This window comes from Rattus norvegicus, chromosome 17 (genome assembly GCF_021556685.1).
Source record: "Rattus norvegicus strain SHRSP/BbbUtx chromosome 17, alternate assembly SHRSP_T2T, whole genome shotgun sequence".
Taxonomy (NCBI): Eukaryota; Metazoa; Chordata; class Mammalia; order Rodentia; family Muridae; genus Rattus; species Rattus norvegicus.
The window spans coordinates 67,728,644-67,750,487 of NC_141550.1; the positions used below are offsets into that span (position 1 = coordinate 67,728,644).

A 21,844-nucleotide genomic window follows, 5' to 3' on the forward strand; every position below is an offset into this window, starting at 1 on the left:
AAACTAGAGTGACTACAGTGAGTGAGCTAAGGTCACCCTGATTAGAGAGACCCTGCCTGTCTCAAAAGAACAGATGCAGGCATCTAAGGAAACCCTGCAGAGTCCACTGAAGAGACATTGGCCCTGGGAGAAATGAGCCTTTTTTTCACATGGCTATCAAAACTGACAAACTCTCCCACCTCCTAAAGACTTGGCTTCTTCATCTTTTTTTTTTTTTTTACTTTTTTTTTTTTGCTTTATTAAATTGAGTATTTCTTATTTACATTTCGAGTGTTATTTCCTTTCCCGGTTTCCAGGCCACCATCCCCCTAACCTCTCCCCCTCCCCTTCTGTATGGGTGTTCCCCTCCCCATCCTCTCCAAATTGCCACCCTCCCCCTCAACAATCACATTCACTGGGGGTTCAGTCTTAGTATAACCCAGGGCTTCCCCTTCCACTGGTGATCTTACTAGGATATTCACTGCTACCTATGAGGTCAGAGTCCAGGGTCAGTCCATGTATAGTGTTTAGGTAGTGGCTTAGTCCCTGGAAGCTCTGGTTGCTTGGCATTGTTGTTCATATGGGGTCTCAAGCCCCTTTAAGCTCTTCCAGTTCTTTCTCTGATTCCTTCAATGGGGGTCCTATTCTCAGTTCAGTGGTTTGCTGCTGGCATTCGCCTCTGTATTTGCTGTATTCTGGCTGTGTCTCTCAGGAGCGATCTACATCCGGCTCCTGTCAGCCTGCACTTCTTTGCTTCATCAATATTGTCTAATTGGGTGGCTGTATATGTATAGGCCACATGTGGGGCCGGCTCTGAATGGGTGTTCCTTCAGTCTCTGTTTTAATCTTTGCCTCTCTATTCCCTGCCAAGGGTATTCTTGTTCCCCTTTTAAAGAAGGAGTGAAGCATTCACATTTTGATCATCCGTCTTGAGTTCATGTGTTCTATGCATCTAGGGTAATTCAAGCATTTGGGCTAATAGCCACTTATCAATAAGTATATACCATGTGTGTTTTTCTGTGATTGGGTTACCTCACTCAGGATGATATTTTCCAGTTCCATCCATTAGCCTATGAATTTCATAAAGTCATTGTTTTTCATAGCTGAGTAATATTCCATTGTGTAGATGTACCACATTTTCTGTATCCATTCCTCTGTTGAAGGCATCTGGGGTTTTCCAAGCTTCTGGCTATTATAAATAAGGCTGCCGGTTGGGGATTTAACTCAGTGGTAGAGCGCTTGCCTAGGAAGCGCAAGGCCCTGGGTTTGGTCCCCAGCTCCGAAAAAAAAAAAAAAAAAGAATAAATAAGGCTGCTATGAACATAGTGGAGCACGTGTCTTTTTTTGAATATTTATTATTCATTCATTTATTCATTCATTCATTCTACAACCCAATTGCTTCCTCCCAGCTCCACTCCCATGGAGTCTCTCCCCTCCCTCTCCCCTTTCCCTGAGAGGGTAGGGCCCCCTGTAGGTATCCCCCAACCCTGGCACATCAGGTCTCTGCAGAGCTAGATGCATTCTCTCCCACTAAGGTCAAACAAGGCAGACCAGTTGGGGAACGAATTCCATAGACAGGCAACAGATTTAGGGAGAGCCTCTGCTCCAGGTTTTGGTGGACTCCCATGAAGACTGAACTACCCAACTACACATCTGCTACATATGTGCAGGAAGGCCTAGGTCCAGCCCGTGTATGTGCTCTTTGGTTGGTGGTTCAGTCTGTGAGAGCCCCAAAGGTCCAGGTTAGTTAACTCTGTTGGTCTTCCTGTGTATCCCTCAGTCCTTCCCTCAACTCTTCCATAAGAAACTCCCAGCTCTAATGTTTGACTGTGGGTCTCTGCATCTGTCTGAGTCAGCTGCTGGGTGGAGTCTCTCAGAGGACAGTGATGCTAGGCTCCTATCTGCAAGCAGAACAGAGTATTTATTAATCATGTCAGGATTGATGCTTGCCCACGGGATGGGTCTCAATTTGGGCCAGTTATTGGTCAGTTATTCCTTCAGTCTCTGTTCTATCTTTGTCCCTGCATTTCTTTTATTTTTTTTTATTAACTTGAGTATTTCTTATATACATTTCAAGTGTTATTCCCTTTCCCGGTTTCCGGGCAAACATCCCCCTCCCCCCTCCCCTTCCTTATGGGTGTTCCCCTCCCCACCCTCCCCCCATTGCCGCCCTCCCCCCAACAGTCTAGTTCACTGGGGGTTCAGTCTTAGCAGGACCCAGGGCTTCCCCTTCCACTGGTGCTCTTACTAGGATATTCATTGCTACCTATGAGGTCAGAGTCCAGGGTCAGTCCATGTATAGTCTTTAGGTAGTGGCTTAGTCCCTGGAAGCTCTGGTTGCTTGGCATTGTTGTACATATGGGGTCTTGAGCCCCTTCAAGCTCTTCCAGTTCTTTCTCTGATTCCTTCAACGGGGGTCCTATTCTCAGTTCAGTGGTTTGCTTCTGGCATTCGCCTCTGTATTTGCTGTATTCTGGCTGTGTCTCTCAGGAGCGATCTACATCTGGCTCCTGTCGGTCTGCACTTCTTTGCTTCATCCATCTTGTCTAATTGGGTGGCTGTATATGTATGCGCCACATGTGGGGCAGGCTCTGAATGGGTGTTCCTTCAGTCTCTGTTTTAATCTTTGCCTCTCTATTCTCTGCCAAGGGTATTCTTGTTCCCTTTTTAAAGAAGGAGTGAAGCATTCACATTTTAATCATCCGTCTTGAGTTTCATTTATTCTAGGCATCTAGGGTAATTCAAGCATTTGGGCTAATAGCCACTTATCAATGAGTGCATACCATGTATGTCTTTCTGTGATTGGGTTAACTCACTCAGGATGATATTTTCCAGTTCCAACCATTTGCCTACGAATTTCATAAAGTCATTGTTTTTCATAGCTGAGTAATATTCCATTGTGTAGATGTACCACATTTTCTGTATCCATTCCTCTGTTGAAGGGCATCTGGGTTCTTTCCAGCTTCTGGCTATTATAAATAAGGCTGCGATGAACATAGTGGAGCACGTGTCTTTTTTATATGTTGGGGCATCTTTTGGGTATATGCCCAAGAGAGGTATAGCTGGATCCTCAGGCAGTTCAATGTCCAATTTTCTGAGGAACCTCCAGACTGATTTCCAGAATGGTTGTACCAGTCTGCAACCCCACCAACAATGGAGGAGTGTTCCTCTTTCTCTGCATCCTCGCCAGCATTTGCTGTCACCTGAGGTTTTGATCTTAGCCATTCTCACTGGCGTGAGGTGAAATCTCAGGGTTGTTTTGATTTGCATTTCCCTTATGACTAAAGATGTTGAACATTTCTTTAGGTGTTTCTCAGCCATTCGGCATTCCTCAGCTGTGAATTCTTTGTTTAGCTCTGAACCCCATTTTTTAATAGGCTTATTTGTCTCCCTGCGGTCTAACTTCTTGAGTTCTTTGTATATTTTGGATATAAGGCCTCTATCTGTTGTAGGATTGTTAAAGATCTTTTCCCAATCTGTTGGTTGCCATTTTGTCCTAACCACAGTGTCCTTTGCCTTACAGAAGCTTTGCAGTTTTATGAGATCCCATTTGTCGATTCTTGATCTTAGAGCATAAGCCATTGGTGTTTTGTTCAGGAAATTTTTTCCAGTGCTCATGTGTTCCAGATGCTTCCCTAGTTTTTCTTCTATTAGTTTGAGTGTGTCTGGTTTGATGTGGAGGTCCTTGATCCACTTGGACTTAAGCTTTGTACAGGGTGATAAGCATGGATCGCTCTGCATTCTTCTACATGTTGCCCTCCAGTTGAACCAGCACCATTTGCTGAAAATGCTATCTTTTTTCCATTGGAAGGTTTTGGCTCCTTTGTCAAAAATCAAGTGCCCATAGGTGTGTGGGTTCATTTCTGGGTCTTCAATTCTATTCCATTGGTCTATCTGTCTGTCTCTGTACCAATACCATGCAGTTTTTATCACTATTGCTCTGTAATACTGCTTGAGTTCAGGGATAGTGATTCCCCCTGAAGTCCTTTTATTGTTGAGGATAGCTTTAGCTATCCTGGGTTTTTTGTTATTCCAGATGAATTTTCAAATTGTTCTGTCTAACTCTTTGAAGAATTGGATTGGTATTTTGATGGGGATTGCATTGAATCTGTAGATTGCTTTTGGTAAAATGGCCATTTTTACTATATTAATCCTGCCAATCCATGAGCATGGGAGATCTTTCCATCTTCTGAGGTCTTCTTCAATTTCCTTCTTCAGTGTCTTGTAGTTCTTATTGTACAGATCTTTTACTTGCTTGGTTAAAGTCACACCGAGGTACTTTATATTATTTGGGTCTATTATGAAGGGTGTCGCTTCCGCAATTTCTTTCTCGGCTTGTTTCTCTTTTGTGTAGAGGAAGGCTACTGATTTATTTGAGTTAATTTTATACCCAGCCACTTTGCTGAAGATGTTTATCAGCTTTAGTAGTTCTCTGGTGGAACTTTTGGGATCAGTTAAATATACTATCATATCATCTGCAAATAGTGATATTTTGACTTCTTCTTTTCCGATCTGTATCCCCTTGACTTCCTTTTGTTGTCTGATTGCTCTGGCTAGAACTTCAAGAACTATATTGAATAAGGGAGAGAGTGGGCAGCCTTGTCTAGTCCCTGATTTTAGTGGGATTGCTTCAAGTTTCTCTCCATTTAGTTTAATGTTAGCAACTGGTTTGCTGTATATGGCTTTTACTATGTTTAGGTATGGGCCTTGAATTCCTATTCTTTCCATGACTTTTATCATGAAGGGGTGTTGAATTTTGTCAAATGCTTTCTCAGCATCTAATGAAATGATCATGTGGTTTTGTTCTTTCAGTTTGTTTATATAATGGATCACGTTGATGGTTTTCCGTATATTAAACCATCCCTGCATGCCTGGGATGAAGCCTACTTGATCATGGTGGATGATTGTTTTGATGTGCTCTTGGATTCGGTTTGCCAGAATTTTATTGAGTATTTTTGCGTCGATATTCATAAGGGAAATTGGTCTGAAGTTCTCTTTCTTTGTTGGGTCTTTGCGTGGTTTAGGTATAAGAGTAATTGTGGCTTCATAGAAGGAATTCGGTAGTGATCCATGTGTTTCAATTTTGTGGAATAGTTTGGATAATATTGGTATGAGGTCTTCTATGAAGGTCTTATAGAATTCTGCACTAAACCCGTCTGGACCTGGGCTCTTTTTGGTTGGGAGACCTTTAATGACTGCTTCTATTTCCTTAGGAGTTATGGGGTTGTTTAACTGGTTTATCTGTTCCTGATTTAACTTCGGTACCTGGTATCTGTCTAGGAAATTGTCCATTTCCTGAAGATTTTCAAGTTTTGTTGAATATAGGCTTTTATAGTAAGATCTGATGATTTTTTGAATTTCCTCTGAATCTGTAGTTATGTCTCCCTTTTCATTTCTGATTTTGTTCATTTGTACACACTCTATGTGTTCTCTCGTTAGTCTGGCTAAGGGTTTATCTATCTTGTTGATTTTCTCAAAGAACCAACTTTTGGTTCTGTTGATTCTTTCTATGGTCCTTTTTGTTTCTACTTGGCTGATTTCAGCTCTGAGTTTGATTATTTCCTGCCTTCTACTCCTCCTGGGTGTATTTGCTTCTTTTTGTTCTAGAGCTTTTAGGTGTGCTGTCAAGCTGCTGACATATGCTCTTTCCTGTTTCTTTCTGCAGGCACTCAGCGCTATGAGTTTTCCTCTTAGCACAGCTTTCATTGTGTCCCATACGTTTGGGTATGTTGTACCTTCATTTTCATTAAATTCTAAAAAGTTTTTAATTTCTTTCTTTATTTCTTCCTTGACTAGGTTATAATTGAGTAGAGCATTGTTCAATTTCCACGTATATGTGGGCATTCTTTCGTTACTGTTATTGAAGACCAGTTTTAGGCCGTGGTGGTCAGATAGCATGCATGGGATTATTTCTATCTTTCTGTACCTGTTGAGGCCCGTTTTTTGACCAATTATATGGTCAATTTTGGAGAAAGTACCATGAGGAGCTGAGAAGAAGGTATATCCTTTTGCTTTAGGGTAGAATATTTTATAAATATCTGTTAAGTCCATTTGGCTCATGACTTCTCTTTGTCTAAGTCTCTGTTTAATTTCTGTTTCCATGATATGTCCATTGATGAGAGTGGGGTGTTGAAATCTCCTACTATTATTGTGTGAGGTGCAATGTGTGTTTTGAGCTTTAGTAAGGTTTCTTTTACGTATGTAGGTGCCCTTGTATTTGGGGCATAGATATTTAGGATTGAGAGTTCATCTTGGTGGATTTTTCCTTTGATGAATATGAAGTGTCCTTCCTTATCTTTTTTGATGACTTTTAGTTGAAAATGGATTTTATTTGATATTAGAATGGCTACTCCAGCTTGCTTCTTCTGACCATTTGCTTGGAAAGTTGTTTTCCAGCCTTTCACTCTGAGGTAGTGTCTGTCTTTGTCTCTGAGGTGTGTTTCCTGTAGGCAGCAGAATGCAGGGTCCTCATTGCATATCCAGTTTGTTAATCTATGTCTTTTTATTGGGGAATTGAGACCATTGATGTTGAGAGATATTAAGGAATAGTGATTATTGCTTCCTGGTATATTCATATTTGGATGTGAGGTTATGTTTGTGTGCTTTTCTTCTCTTTGTTTTGTTGCCAAGACGATTAGTTTCTTGCTTTTTCTAGGGTGTAGCTTGCCTCCTTATGTTGTGCTTTACCATTTATTATCCTTTGTAGTGCTGGATTTGTAGAAAGATATTGTGTAAATTTGGTTTTGTCATGGAATATCTTGGTTTATCCATGTATGTTAATTGAGAGTTTTGCAGGATACAGTAACCTGGGCTGGCATTTGTGTTCTCTTAGGGTCTGTATGACATCTGTCCAGGATCTTCTGGCTTTCATAGTCTCTGGCGAGAAGTCTGGTGTGATTCTGATAGGTCTGCCTTTATATGTTACTTGACCTTTTTCCCTTACTGCTTTTAATATTCTTTCTTTATTTTGTGCATTTGGTGTTTTGACTATTATGTGTCGGGAGGTGTTTCTTTTCTGGTCCAATCTATTTGGAGTTCTGTAGGCTTCTTGTATGCCTACGGGTATCTCTTTTTTTAGGTTAGGGACGTTTTCTTCTATGATTTTGTTGAATATATTTACTGGTCCTTTGAGCCAGGAGTCTTCACTCTCTTCCTACCTATTATCCTTAGGTTTTATCTTCTCATTGAGTCCTGGATTTCCTGTATGTTTTGGACCAGTAGCTTTTTCCGTTTTACATTATCTTTGACTGTTGAGTCGATGATTTCTATGGAATCTTCTGCTCCTGAGATTCTCTTCTATCTCTTGTATTCTGTTTTTGATGCTTGTATCTACGGCTCCTTGTCTCTTCCTTTGGTTTTCTATATCCAGGGTTGTTTCCATGTGTTCTTTCTTGATTGCTTCTATTTCCATTTTTAATTCCTTCAATTGTTTGATTGTGTTTTCCTGGAATTCTTTCAGGGATTTTTGTGATTCCTCTCTATAGGCTTCTATTTGTTTGTTTATATTTTCCTGGAATTCTATCAGGGATTTTTGTGATTCCTCTCTGTAGACTTCTACTATTTATTTATGTTTTCCTGTGTTTCTGTAAGGGAGTTCTTCATGTCTTTCTTGAAGTCCTCCAGCATCTTGATCAAAAATGATTTTGAAACTAGATCTTGCTTTTCTCGTGTGTTTGAATATTCTGTGATTGCTTTGGTGGGAGAATTGGGCTCCAATGATGCCATGTAGTCTTGGTTTCTGTTGTTTGGGTACCTGCGCTTGCCTCTCGCCATCAGATTATCTCTAGTGTTACTTTGTTCTGCTATTTCTGACATTGGCTAGACTGTCCTATAAGCCTGTGTGTCAGGAGTGCTGTAGACCTGTTTTCCTGTTTTCTTTCAGCCAGTTATGGGGACAGAGTGTTCTGCTCTCGGGCGTGTAGTTTTTCCTATCTACAGGTCTTCAGCTGTTCCTGTGGGCCTGTGTCTTGAGTTCACCAGGCAGGTCAGTTGGAGCTGGAAGGTTTGTCTTACCTGTGGTCCCGAGGCTCAAGTTTGCTCATGGGCTGTTGCTTATGAGCTCTCCGAGGCGGAGGCATTCAGGAAGATCCTGCCCTTTCCGGGAGCTTCCGAGTACCAGGGTTCCAGATAGCGTTTGGTGTTTTCCTATGGAGTCAGAGATGTGGGCCGAGTGTAGACTCTTCTGGTTTCCCAGGCGTATCTGCCTCTCTGAAGGTTTAGCTTTCCCTCCCACGGGATTCGGGTGCAGAGAACTGTTTATCCGGTCATTCCCTCAGGCCAAAACCTTGTTTCTTATTTGCCTTTTGCCACTCTATTGAAGCCCTTCAACCTTTACAACAGTTTGATATTTACAAAGTTCACAGTGGAGAAATGATGGTTAAATTACATAAAAGAAAAAAAAACCTCAAAATTTTAATGAAGTTTATGATTTATTTGCATTGGTGTTTTTCCAGCATGTATGTCTGTGCGAGCATGTTAAATTCCCTGGAACTGGAGTTACAGACAGTTGCGAGTTGTCATGTAGTTGCTGGGAATTGAACCCAGGTCCCCTAGAAGAGCAGCCAGTGCTCTTAACTGCTGACCCATCTCTCCAACCACAAGAAGCATCTATTTTCTGTAAATATGAATGCTAAATACTTCCCTTCTGGGAATATTTCAACCATTCTGCTTCATGTTCAAACGGTGTCTGCTGAACCACACTGCCATTGGATCTTTCTGATCCAGCCACCAAAAAAGCCAATGGTGGTTTTGCCTTGGAAAGCATTCAAGGCCGGGCAGGGGAATGAATGCAAAGGTGAGCCAACCAGTGCAAACTACTCGTTCACTTTTAAAGACGATGACGCCTAGGGACTGGGAGTCGGTTCTGCAGGCAAAAGCCATACAAGTCTGCTGAGCTTACTTCAGCCCTTGGATGTAGTGATGCACAGCTGTAATCTCAGCTTTCCCAGGGTGACACGGGAGCACAGGCAGGAGACTTGGCAGGAAACTAGTGTGTAAGGAGAGAGACCCTGCCTCAAAACAAGAAGTACTTAGCTCTTCACTTTTTCTTCCTTTGTTTTGCAAAGGAAGGACAAGTTAGTACTTCAGGTCACCTTATAAATAGGAAACTATGTTCTATAGATAAGGTGACCTGACATAGAAAATTTAGACTTTAAAATTTTTTTCCTATTTTATTTTATGTGTATGAGTGCTTTGCCTGCATGTTGTTTGTTTGTATGCATGCATGTAAGCTTGGATTTTGTCTAAAGTTCTTCAAGACCTCACCAGTCCATCTGAGTCCATGGAAGCAGCAAGCAGCAAGCAGCCCCCAGAATATCATGAAAAGTTCTTTGGTGAGTTTCTGTCTACAAAGTCATGACAAGCAAAGATCAGCAACAAGATGTAAGGTGAACCAATGCCAGAGACTCCTCCCACTGGCTGTGGGGTCATATTTCTATTCTTTCTAAACATCGTATGTCCTCTCATGTGCTTGCTTCAGCAAAACATCCTTTCACCTATCTTCCCCAACAAAACATCATATGACATAACTGAGTTTCCAAAGAAACCATAAAATACCACTTCGTGTGTGTGTGTGTATGTGTGTGTGTGTGTGTGTGTGTGTGTGTGTGTGTGTGTGTGTGTGTACATATATACCTGCAGAGATAAGAAGAGAACATTAGACCTCCTGGAGTTGGGTTGCAGGTGGTTGAGAACCACCACATATGAGTACTAAGAACCGAACTAGGGTCTTCTGCAAGACCAGCAAGTGCTCTTAATCTGCTGAGAATCTCTCCAGATCTAAAATTTAGACTTCTGGTTGTTGTGTTTTTGCCAAATAGCTATTAGAGTACAGTATTTGCCTAGTGTGTCCAAGGTCCTGAGTTTGGCATCTGCATGAAAAAGAAAGACAGGGAAAGATGGGGTCAGGGGTGGAAAGGAAGTGAGGGGAGGTGGGGGAGAGAAAGAGGTATTATTCTTAGTACAGTGTCACTCAACTGGCATCACACTAATGGGAACTATACCACAATTGGGTATGACTGAAACCCTCTGAGAACTTCTTTATCCAATAATCTATGTAACAAACACAACGTAATAGACATGTGTCGTAGGGTGATGAGACTCTCACTGTGATAAAACTCCAAAGAAACTTGGGGAGGAAAGGGTTTATTTAGCTTATGGTTCCAAGGAAATCAGGACAAGAACTGAAGCAGGACAAGGGCCTGCAGGCAGGAGCTGATGCAGAGACCATGGGGGGTGCTGCTTACTGGCTTGTTTTTGATGACTCTCTCAACCTGCTTTCTTACAGAACCCTGGACCACCAGCCCAGGGATGGCACCACCCATAAGTTCTCAGTTCTCCACCATTAATCATTAATTTAAAAATGCCCTACAGCTTACCTACAGCCTGATTTTATGGAGGCATTTCTCAGGTGAGGCTCCCCTCTCTCTGATGACTCTAGCTTGTATGGAGATGGCATAAAACTAGCCAGAACAACCCAATTTCGTTAAGGGATACCAGTTGAAAATAGATTCTTCAATAGATTTTTTCAGTGGACCTAAGAGAACTAGACAACCCTGTGCAGCCACCATTCTGTCGTTCACCAAGTACACAATGAACCATTTAACAAAGCCTTTGTTAACCTGTCATCTTCGTAACTCATTATCTGAAAGTCGATGAGTCCTTGCTCCAGGTCGTATGCCTACATTGTTTTTTCCCTTTTGTTTAATTCACTGAAATACTAACTCTGCTGCCAAGTAAAGCTTGCTTTAGTGCGCATTGTTGCGTGTGATTTACATCAATGCTAGGCTCTTTAGTTCCTCCTCCCATGTTTGCGCAACTTTTTTCATACTCAATAATTATCTTTATTTCTATGGGGATAAAGTGTTCTAATCATAGCTACACAGTAGAAAGTCACCTAGACTAAAATCACCTGGAAAGAAACATTAGAGCACGCTGTACTTCAGGGTATTAAACACACACATGCACGCACGCACGCACACATGCACACACACGTGCACGCATGCATGCACACAAATCTTAAAAAATATTTTCAAGGAAAACTTGACCTAGAATTTTTATAGCAAGTCGTAGGAACAGGGAAGACCTATCTTGAATCCACGAGAATATTCTCAACAAGTCATCCTAAACTGACTTATTCCTGAGGTGGAGAGCTGGGAATGTAGATTTTAAAAAGTGACAGTTTAGGAGCTAAAGAAAGGGTTCAGTCAGTAAAGTGTCCTGCAAGAACATGAATCCCCTGCACCCAGGTAGCAAGCCAAGTGCAGCAGTGAGCACCTGTAAACCTGGTGACAATGCTGGGAGGAGGGGAGCGAAGGGGAGGGTGTCAGGCACACATTGGCTGGCCTGCCTAACAGAGTCACTGAGCTTCAGGCCCAGCAACAGATCTTGTCTCAATAAATAAGGCAGAGAGGAGAACAGTTGAAGGCAACAATGTCAGCATCTGGCCTCCAAACACATGCACACATCCACATGAATATGTACACACACACACACACACACACACACACACACACACACACACAGAAAGAGAGAGAGAGAGAGAGAGACAGACAGACAGACAGACAGACAGACAGACAGACAGAGACAAACAGACAGAATAAGATGGGAGACCAGACTGGACTCTCTACTCTGGATAGCTGACTATCTGGGTCCTGGGACAAGAAAGTGCGCCCAGACCCCGTGAGAGAGAGACCCAACCGCCTGGTCAGGTGGGCACTCCTGAGGCTGCAGAGCGGAAGAGACCACCAACACTGCTCACCCCTGCCCACATCCCTGGCCCAAGAGGAAACTTGACAAGGCCTCTGGGCTCCTGTAGGGGAGGGCCCAGGAGCGGCAGGACCCCTGCCTGAGACACCGCTGGAACCTGAAGGAAACAGACCAGATAAACAGTTCTCTGCACCCAAATCCCGTGGGAGGGAGAGCTAAACCTTCAGAGAGGCAGACAAGCCTGGGAAACCAGAAGAGACTGCTCTCTGCACACACATCTCGGACGCCAGAGGAAAAAGCCAAAGACCATCTGGAACCCTGGTGTACTGAAGCTCCCGGAAGGGGCGGCACAGGTCTTCCTGGTTGCTGCCGCTGCAGAGAGCCCATGGGCAGCACCCCACGAGCGAACTTGAGCCTCGGAACCACAGGTAAGACCAAATTTTCTGCTGCAAGAAAGCTGCCTGGTGAACTCAAGACACAGGCCCACAGGAACAGCTGAAGACCTGTAGAGAGGAAAAACTACACGCCCGAGAGCAGAACACTCTGTCCCCATAACTGACTGAAAGAGAGGAAAACAGGTCTACAGCATTCCTGACACACAGGCTTATAAGACAGTCTAGCCACTGTCAGAAATAGCAGAACAAAGTAACACTAGAGGTAATCTGATGGCGAGAGGCAAGTGCAGGAACCCAAGCAACAGAAACCAAGACTACATGGCACCATCGGAGCCCAATTCTCCCATCAAAACAAACATGGAATATCCAAACACACCAGAAAAGCAAGATCTAGTTTCAAAATCATTTTTGATCATGATGCTGGAGGACTTCAAGAAAGACGTGAAGAACTCCCTTAGAGAACAAGTAGAAGCCTACAGAGAGGAATCGCAAAAATGCCTGAAAGAATTCCAGGAAAACATAAATAAACAAGTAGAAGCCCATAGAGAGGAGACACAAAAATCCCTGAAAGAATTCCAGGAAAACATAAATAAACAAGTAGAAGCCCATAGAGAGGAGACTCAAAAATCCCTGAAAGAATTCCGGGAAAACACAATCAAACAGTTGAAGGAATTAAAAATGGAAATAGAAGCAATCAAGAAAGAACACATGGAAACAACCCTGGATATAGAAAACCAAAAGAAGAGACAAGGAGCTGTAGATACAAGCTTCACCAACAGAATACAAGACATGGAAGAGAGAATCTCAGGAGCAGAAGATTCCATAGAAATCATTGACTCAACTGTCAAAGATAATGTAAAGCGGAAAAAGCTACTGGTCCAAAACATACAGGAAATCCAGGACTCAATGAGAAGATCAAACCTAAGGATAATAGGTATAGAAGAGAGTGAAGACTCCCAGCTCAAAGGACCAGTAAATATCTTCAACAAAATCATAGAAGAAAACTTCCCTAACCTAAAAAAAGTGATACCCATAGACATACAAGAAGCCTACAGAACTCCAAATAGATTGGAAAATCAACAAGATAGATAAACCCTTAGCCAGACTAACGAGAGGACACAGAGAGTGCGTCCAAATTAAGAAAATTAGAAATGAAAAGGGAGACATAACTACAGATTCAGAGGAAATTCAAAAAATCATCAGATCTTACTATAAAAACCTATATTCAACAAAACTTGAAAATCTTCAGGAAATGGACAATTTCCTAGACAGATACCAGGTATCAAAGTTAAATCAGGAACAGATAAACCAGTTAAACAACCCCATAACTCCTAAGGAGATAGAAGCAGTCATTAAAGGTCTCCCAACCAAAAAGAGCCCAGGTCCAGACGGGTTTAGTGCAGAATTCTATCAAACCTTCATAGAAGACCTCATACCAATATTATCCAAACTATTCCACAAAATTGAAACAGATGGAGCCCTACCGAATTTCTTCTACGAAGCCACAATTACTCTTATACCTAAACCACACAAAGACACAACAAAGAAAGAGAACTTCAGACCAATTTCCCTTATGAATATCGACGCAAAAATACTCAATAAAATTCTGGCAAACCGAATTCAAGAGCACATCAAAACAATCATCCACCATGATCAAGTAGGCTTCATCCCAGGCATGCAGGGATGGTTTAATATACGGAAAACCATCAACGTGATCCATTATATAAACAAACTGAAAGAACAGAACCACATGATCATTTCATTAGATGCTGAGAAAGCATTTGACAAAATTCAACACCCCTTCATGATAAAAGTCATGGAAAGAATAGGAATTCAAGGCCCATACCTAAACATAGTAAAAGCCATATACAGCAAACCAGTTGCTAACATTAAACTAAATGGAGAGAAACTTGAAGCAATCCCACTAAAATCAGGGACTAGACAAGGCTGCCCACTCTCTCCCTACTTATTCAATATAGTTCTTGAAGTTCTAGCCAGAGCAATCAGACAACAAAAGGAGATCAAGGGGATACAGATCGGAAAAGAAGAAGTCAAAATATCACTATTTGCAGATGACATGATAGTATATTTAAGTGATCCCAAAAGTTCCATCAGAGAACTATTAAAGCTGATAAACAACTTCAGCAAAGTGGCTGGGTATAAAATTAACTGAAATAAATCAGTTGCCTTCCTCTATACAAAAGAGAAACAAGCCGAAAAAGAAATTAGGGAAACGACACCCTTCATAATAGACCCAAATAATATAAAGTACCTCGGTGTGACTTTAACCAAGCAAGTAAAAGATCTGTACAATAAGAACTTCAAGACACTGAGGAAAGAAATTGAAGAAGACCTCAGAAGATGGAAAGATCTCCTATGCTCATGGATTGGCAGGATTAATATAGTAAAAATGGCCATTTTACCAAAAGCAATCTACAGATTCAATGCAATCCCCATCAAAATACCAATCCAATTCTTCAAAGAGTTAGACAGAACAATTTTCAAATTCATCTGGAATAACAAAAAACCCAGGATAGCTAAAGCTATCCTCAACAATAAAAGGACTTCAGGGGGAATCACTATCCCTGAACTCAAGCAGTATTACAGAGCAATAGTGATAAAAACTGCATGGTATTGGTACAGAGACAGACAGATAGACCAATGGAATAGAATTGAAGACCCAGAAATGAACCCACACACCTATGGTCACTTGATTTTTGACAAAGGAGCCAAAACCATCCAATGGAAAAAAGATAGCATTTTCAGCAAATGGTGCTGGTTCAACTGGAGGGCAACATGTAGAAGAATGCGGATCGATCCATGCTTGTCACCCTGTACAAAGCTTAAGTCCAAGTGGATCAAGGACCTCCACATCAAACCAGACACACTCAAACTAATAGAAGAAAAACTAGGGAAGCATCTGGAACACATGGGCACTGGAAAAAATTTCCTGAACAAAACACCAATGGCTTATGCTCTAAGATCAAGAATCGACAAATGGGATCTCATAAAACTGCAAAGCTTCTGTAAGGCAAAGGACACTGTGGTTAGGACAAAATGGCAACCAACAGATTGGGAAAAGATCTTTAACAATCCTACAACAGATAGAGGCCTTATATCCAAAATATACAAAGAACTCAAGAAGTTAGACCGCAGGGAAACAAATAACCCTATTAAAAATGGGGTTCAGAGCTAAACAAAGAATTCACAGCTGTGGAATGCCGAATGGCTGAGAAACACCTAAAGAAATGTTCAACATCTTTAGTCATAAGGGAAATGCAAATCAAAACAACCCTGAGATTTCACCTCACGCCAGTGAGAATGGCTAAGATCAAAAACTCAGGTGACAGCAGATGCTGGCGAGGATGTGGAGAAAGAGGAACACTCCTCCATTGTTGGTGGGATTGCAGACTGGTACAACCATTCTGGAAATCAGTCTGGAGGTTCCTCAGAAAATTGGACATTGAACTGCCTGAGGATCCAGCTATACCTCTCTTGGGCATATACCCAAAAGATGCCTCAACATATAAAAGAGACACGTGCTCCACTATGTTCATCGCAGCCTTATGTATAATAGCCAGAAACTGGAAAGAACCCAGATGCCCTTCAACAGAGGAATGGATACAGAAAATGTGGTACATCTACACAATGGAATATTACTCAGCTATCAAAAACAACGATTTTATGAAATTCGTAGGCAAATGGTTCGAACTGGAAAATATCATCCTGAGTGAGCTAACCCAATCACAGAAAGACATACATGGTATGCACTCATTGATAAGTGGCTATTAGCCCAAATGCTTGAATTACCCTAGATCCCTAGAACAAACGAAACTCAAGACGGATGATCAAAATGTGAATGCTTCACTCCTTCTTTAAATGAGGAAAAAGAATACCCTTGGCTGGGAAGGGAGAGGCAAAGATTAAAACAGACACAGAAGGAACACCCATTCAGAGCCTGCCCCACATATGGCCCATACATATACAGCCACCCAATTAGACAAGATGGATGAAGCAAAGAAGTGCAGGCCGACAGGAGCCAGATGTAGATCTCTCCTGAGAGACACAGCCAGAATACAGCAAATACAGAGGCGAATGCCAGCAGCAAACCACTGAACTGAGAATAGGACCCTCGTTGAAGAAATCAGAGAAAGAACTGGAAGAGCTTGAAGGGGCTTGAGACCCCATATGTACAACAATGCTAAGCAACCAGAGCTTCCAGTGACTAAGCCACTACCTAAAGACTATACATGGACTGACCCTGGACTCTGACCTCATAGGTAGCAATGAGTGTCCTAGTAAGAGCACCAGTGGAAGGGGAAGCCCTGGGTCCTGCTAAGACTGAACCCCCAGTGAACGTGATTGTTGGGGGGAGGGCAGCAATGGGGGGAGGATGGGGAGGGGAACACCGATAAAGAAGGGGAGGGGGAGGGGTTATTGGGATGTTTGCCCGGAAACCGGGAAAGGGAATAACACTTGAAATGTATATAAGAAATACTCAAGTTAATAAAAAAAAAGAAAGTGCATGTTCAGGGGCCAACAAATTAAGTATTAATGTGTTCTATGTACACAGGGTGGTTTTTTTTCCTAATTTTTCCATCTGAATATACTGTGAGACATAATGATTACAATAACAGGCAAGATGAAAACAAATGCCTGTTCACTCAGATAGGACACCAATGACAGACCAAAGTGTGAGTCCACCAGAATCCAGGTTGGTGACTCGGTGTGTTCATTTCCTTATGGAGCATGGGGCAAGGGTACATTACAAGAATTTGGGTGACTTCAAAATGGCTGAGTCAATTCACAGTCCTTGCAATATAGAAGCTCCATCATGGAGTCCTCCTTCAATCAGCCGTCTACTTCTTGAATGCTCTAGCATTTTCCAAGATCATTTGAAGATGGTGGAGTGGGAAAGACAGAAAGGATGAATGGCTTAAATCCCAAGTGAAGCTCCTTTGAGTTTACCCCCACCCATCTACTAGTATCATTAGCCCCATGACTGCCACCATAGATCTGACTGCTATCATTCTATCACTCTGCTCCACTAATCATTACTTTCCATGTCTAGATCGAGGCTACCTCCCCTTTTCTTCAACTCTTACATTCTCTCTATCCTCTTGTCTACAGTGTTCCTTGAACCCTGGATGGGGCGATATACTCATAATCCCTCTTTTAATGTTGGACGGCAATGACACCCTAAGCTTCATCTCTACCTGAGATTTTAGCCAGTGGTAAATCTATCAGCAACCACTACCCATTTGTTGTTTTCTTCCAAAACAAATGTGGAACAGCAGCTGTAGTCTATAGGCATCAACACAAATGTTTAGAGAGAGGACAATTTGACAGGTACCCTACTCAACCAGACAGTCGCTGTTGCTTCCATAATGGGGCCTAGGACTTCACAAATCACAAGTTTGTCCTTGACTACAGTGCCAGACATGACTTTCCTTTATGGAGCAGTTCTTAATCCCAACCAGGAATCTGTTGCTCTGTTCATAACCATTGTACCTATGCCACTACTGTACTAGATGGCAAATCTTATTGTTCATGTTGATAAGGTCCACCCCTGCACAGAACAGTTGTCGAAAATGCTCCCTTGACATCTTGGATAATAATAACTTCCAGTGACCATAAAAGTCACCCTTCAGAAGGCAGCTTTCAGCTCAGTCTGAGGTTGTCTTCTTCACATACTACATGATCTTAAGCCTATAGTTGTACCATCTAGCTCGGGCATGCAACCAATAGCATTAGTGATACTCTGTCATTTTAGGGGCCTTTGGGTCTTCTTGATCAACACTTCACAGGGAATGATGCCATCCCTTGCACTGGAATTTTCATTTGATACCCTTTTGGATTGGGAGGTTAAGCCCCTTTTCATGCAGGCAGGATACCACTTAAAAATTCTGATTTTTTCCAACTGTTTCTCCAATTCTATAAACACTCAGAGGCTAGCAGTATGTCACCCATGTGATACAATCTTTGTATTTATTCACCGAGGAATGGAAGGATCTCCGAGGGCCTACAGATGTCCAGCCAAAACTGAACCAGAAATCAGCAATGAAAGCGATACTAAAGCAAAATGTTTGCAAGTAACAAGACAGGATGAAAAGATTCCATTACTTGCTTCGTCAAAAGACCAATGTTGAGTTCAATGCAATGTTGGGAAGGCACTGCTTTACTTAGATTGCTAACATCCACAGATGTTCTCCATAAACAGGTTTGCCTCTTTATCCCAAGGTGTTGCCATGGGTCTTCTAATCATCCTCCCATCCCCGTGGAGCTAGGAGAGGCCGGCTCAACTAAATACTGACACATTCGCCTTTACATGACCTGAATGAATCTCTTTGCCTTTTGAACTCTATCTGACAAACACATACTGAGGAGCCCCATATGTTAAGGATTCTACAAGGACAAATGATGGAACCTATGATTATAGAGTTAAAATATAACAGGTTAGAGCCAATTACTTTGGGCTAATTTCAGTTCCTTTGGAAGCCATTCTTCTATGTCATTCTTTTATATCTCTGTTACTATCCAATTCTCTTAGAAAAACACTAGCCTTCAGCAGTTTGAAAGCCAAAGAATATTACTGGAAAATACTTGGGTCATTAACAGAGATTTCCTTAGTTCATATCTACCTATTGTCCTCCACCAATGTGTTTGGTAAAGGTCCCTATTTTTTTTTCTCACTTTGTTCTATAACTAATAAAATCCCATGTGACTACACTTTCACAGTGGAACATGAGGTTTGAGATAACCGGAATCTGTGTTCCCACCTGGTGATCACTCATATTTGATAATAATATCTTATTCCCCTGGAGTTGAGAGTTTCGTTTTTGTGTTGACAGTTTTGTGTGGATAAATCTGGGCACGCCAAACAATCTGTGATCACCAAACGAGTCACCCAGGTAGACACCGGATACCAGCACGGGACCTCGTGACCAGCCATCTGATATTGCCACCCCAAGTGGATTGTTAGGGAGTTCTTTCTGGGCTGGGACCTTCATGTTTTTGCTGATGGTCCACTCTTTTGCTGATGGTTTACTCTGAGCTCGATTTTCAGATGTATTTGGGTGCCATTTTGCTGCTTTCAATAAGCGATTTAAGGTATCCTTTTGTTTGTGTGCTCACTTGAACCTTTCATCTGTCATCACTCTGATATTTAATTTGACAAAAAGAGGAAATGGTTGCAGGGGAAACTGTAATTTGGTACTTTAGCTGCTCCTGTGTTTTATGATTATGTTAATTCAACTCATGAGGATTTGGGGAAAATGGGAAGGCTATCTACAAAGAACTTGGCTTTCTTCCTGCCTTATGGGGGAAACCCTTGACCCTGTATGGTTGGGATTTCTTTTCCTCACTCTACTGAAAGTTTTAACTGAAGGTCACACATGAACAGGCTGCTGTGATTAAAATTTAAAAATAAGGAAAATCATTCAAGGAGACGTTAAAAATAAATAGAAAACTAAGAAAAACTTAGAGGTCATGTCAGAACTAATGATAAAGTCTGAGGGAAAAAAATCACACTTTTCTCAACCATTTGCTTTCATGTTGCTCCAACCTTGCCTAGTCATTCTTTCTCTCTAATCATGGCAGAATTCTAGATCAAAGAAAAAGATGGTTATGACATATTTCAGAATCAAAGCTAGAGGGGAGGAGAGATCCCGTAAATACTAACAATTCTCACTTTTAGCTGGACAATGGTGGAAGATACCTTTAATCTCAGAACTCAGGAGGCAGAGGCAGGCAGATCTTTGTGAGTTTAAGGCCAGCCTGGTCTACAGAGTGAGTTCCAGGACAGATGGGGCTGCACAGAAAAACCCTATTTTGAACCCCCCACCTCCCAAAAAAATCTCAGTTTTGAAGACAATACTCTGCTGATTAATTTTGTTCATTTAGATTTTTTTTAATTTTATGTGTATGAATACATTTCAGGATAGGCTGAGACGTGGAATAGAATTTAATAACTGTAAAGGGAAACAAAATCATATGAGATCAATAAGATTAAACCACAAATCAATAACAGGAGGAAATTTATAAAATCCAAACATTTGGAAGCTAAATCACACACTTCTTCTAGGTAACTTACAATTCAAGGATATCACAAAGGAAATTAGCGAAATATATTTAGTCAAGTGAGGGCACCCACAACATATTGATCAATAATGCTGGGGAGCAGTTATAACTATGAGTGCCCATATCAGAAAAAAGGTCGAATGGGCTGGTGAGACGGCACCGTTGTAGAGGATTTACCTCCGTAGAGCGAGGAGTGGAGTTCTGATCTCTAGATTCCACATTGAAAAGCTGCGTGTGGTGGCAGCCTTGTACCTCTGGTGATGGTGAGACAGGAGAAAGCAACAGACAAAACCTTCTGAAGCTTGCTAGTAGGGACAGATGCAGGATAATAAGAGACCCCATATCGAATAGCAGATAAAGGTCACCTGAAGACAGACACCCAGGGTTGTCCTCTGACCTCCACATTCATGCCATGGGTGCATGCACCTGTACACACATGAACACGCTCACACATGTGTACACAAAACTCTAAAAACCATAAGAAACCTCAGACAGATAACAATTTATACCTCAAGAAACCAGAAATTGAAGAGCGAACTAACCTCAAGAAAAAAAGAAGAAAGTGAAGGTTGGAGAGGAAATCAATGGGCTGAGAAGAGAACAGAATCAGAAAATCAATGACTTTGGAAGCAAACCTCTAAATAAAGATGGTAAGAAAACACTGTAACAGAAACTGACAGCATGGCATCAGACCCAAAGGCTTGAGGACAACAGAGACAGCTGTAGCACGAGTTAGGATGGCCACGTTCTGATAGAGGATGTGCACACAGGGACGTGCATCTATTCTAATCTTCTCTCATGTGTGTGTGTGTGTGTGTGTGTGTGTGTGTGTGTGTGTGTGTGTGTGTGAGAGAGAGAGAGAGAGAGAGAGACAGAGAGAGACAGAGAGAGACAGAGACAGAGAGACAGAGAGAGACAGAGACAGAGAGACAGAGAGAGACAGAGACAGAGAGAGACAGAGAGAGACAAAGAGGTGAAGAGAAAGAAACTTCTGCATGCATGTGTTCACGGGTGTGTTCTCATGTCTGTATGGGTTCAAGTGCACATGTGCGGCAGTGTGAGGTTGATATGCAGAATCTCCCTTGATTGTCCTTCCGAATTACTTTACCTTTTTGTGTTTTAAAGAGTCAGCCACTTAAAGAATAAAGACAACCTTCTCAATACAGAAGGAAACATAGCATATTGTCCCAAACACATGACATTCTGGAAAAGAAAAGGCGGTGTCACCCAAGACATTACAAAACCAAACAAGGAAAGACGTGAGGTTGGAGGGGAATGTGAAGAGAGAATCCAGGAGGAGTTGGTGGGAATACGAGGCAAACAAGATAGAAATACATTATATGCACATATGAAAATCTCAGAGAATGAATTTAACATATTAAAATAGAGAAAGTTAGGGACCTAGAGAGAAGGCTCTGTGGTTAAGAGCACTGACTGCTCTTAGAGAAGATCGAAACCTGTTCCCAGCACTCACATGGCAGTTCAAAGCTATCTGTTACTCCAGTTCCAGGGGATCTGACACCTCTCCTAGCCTTTGGGAAACCATGAATTTATATGCTGTGCATAAAAATTGAAGGAAAGGGCTGGAGAGATGGCTCAGTGGTTAAGAGCACCAACTGCTCTTCCAGAGGTACTGAGTTCAATTCCCAGCAACCACATGGTGGCTCACAACTATCTGTAATGGT

At 41.9% G+C, this 21,844-nt stretch overlaps 1 pseudogene across 1 annotated transcript in view; it reads right to left on the reverse strand.

The window, feature by feature from the left end:
• Positions 1 to 21,844, reverse strand: part of LOC148000235 (GTP-binding protein 4-like) — a 41,030-nt pseudogene that overhangs the window by 13,717 nt on the left and 5,469 nt on the right. The gene's annotated exons all lie outside the window — the stretch shown is intronic.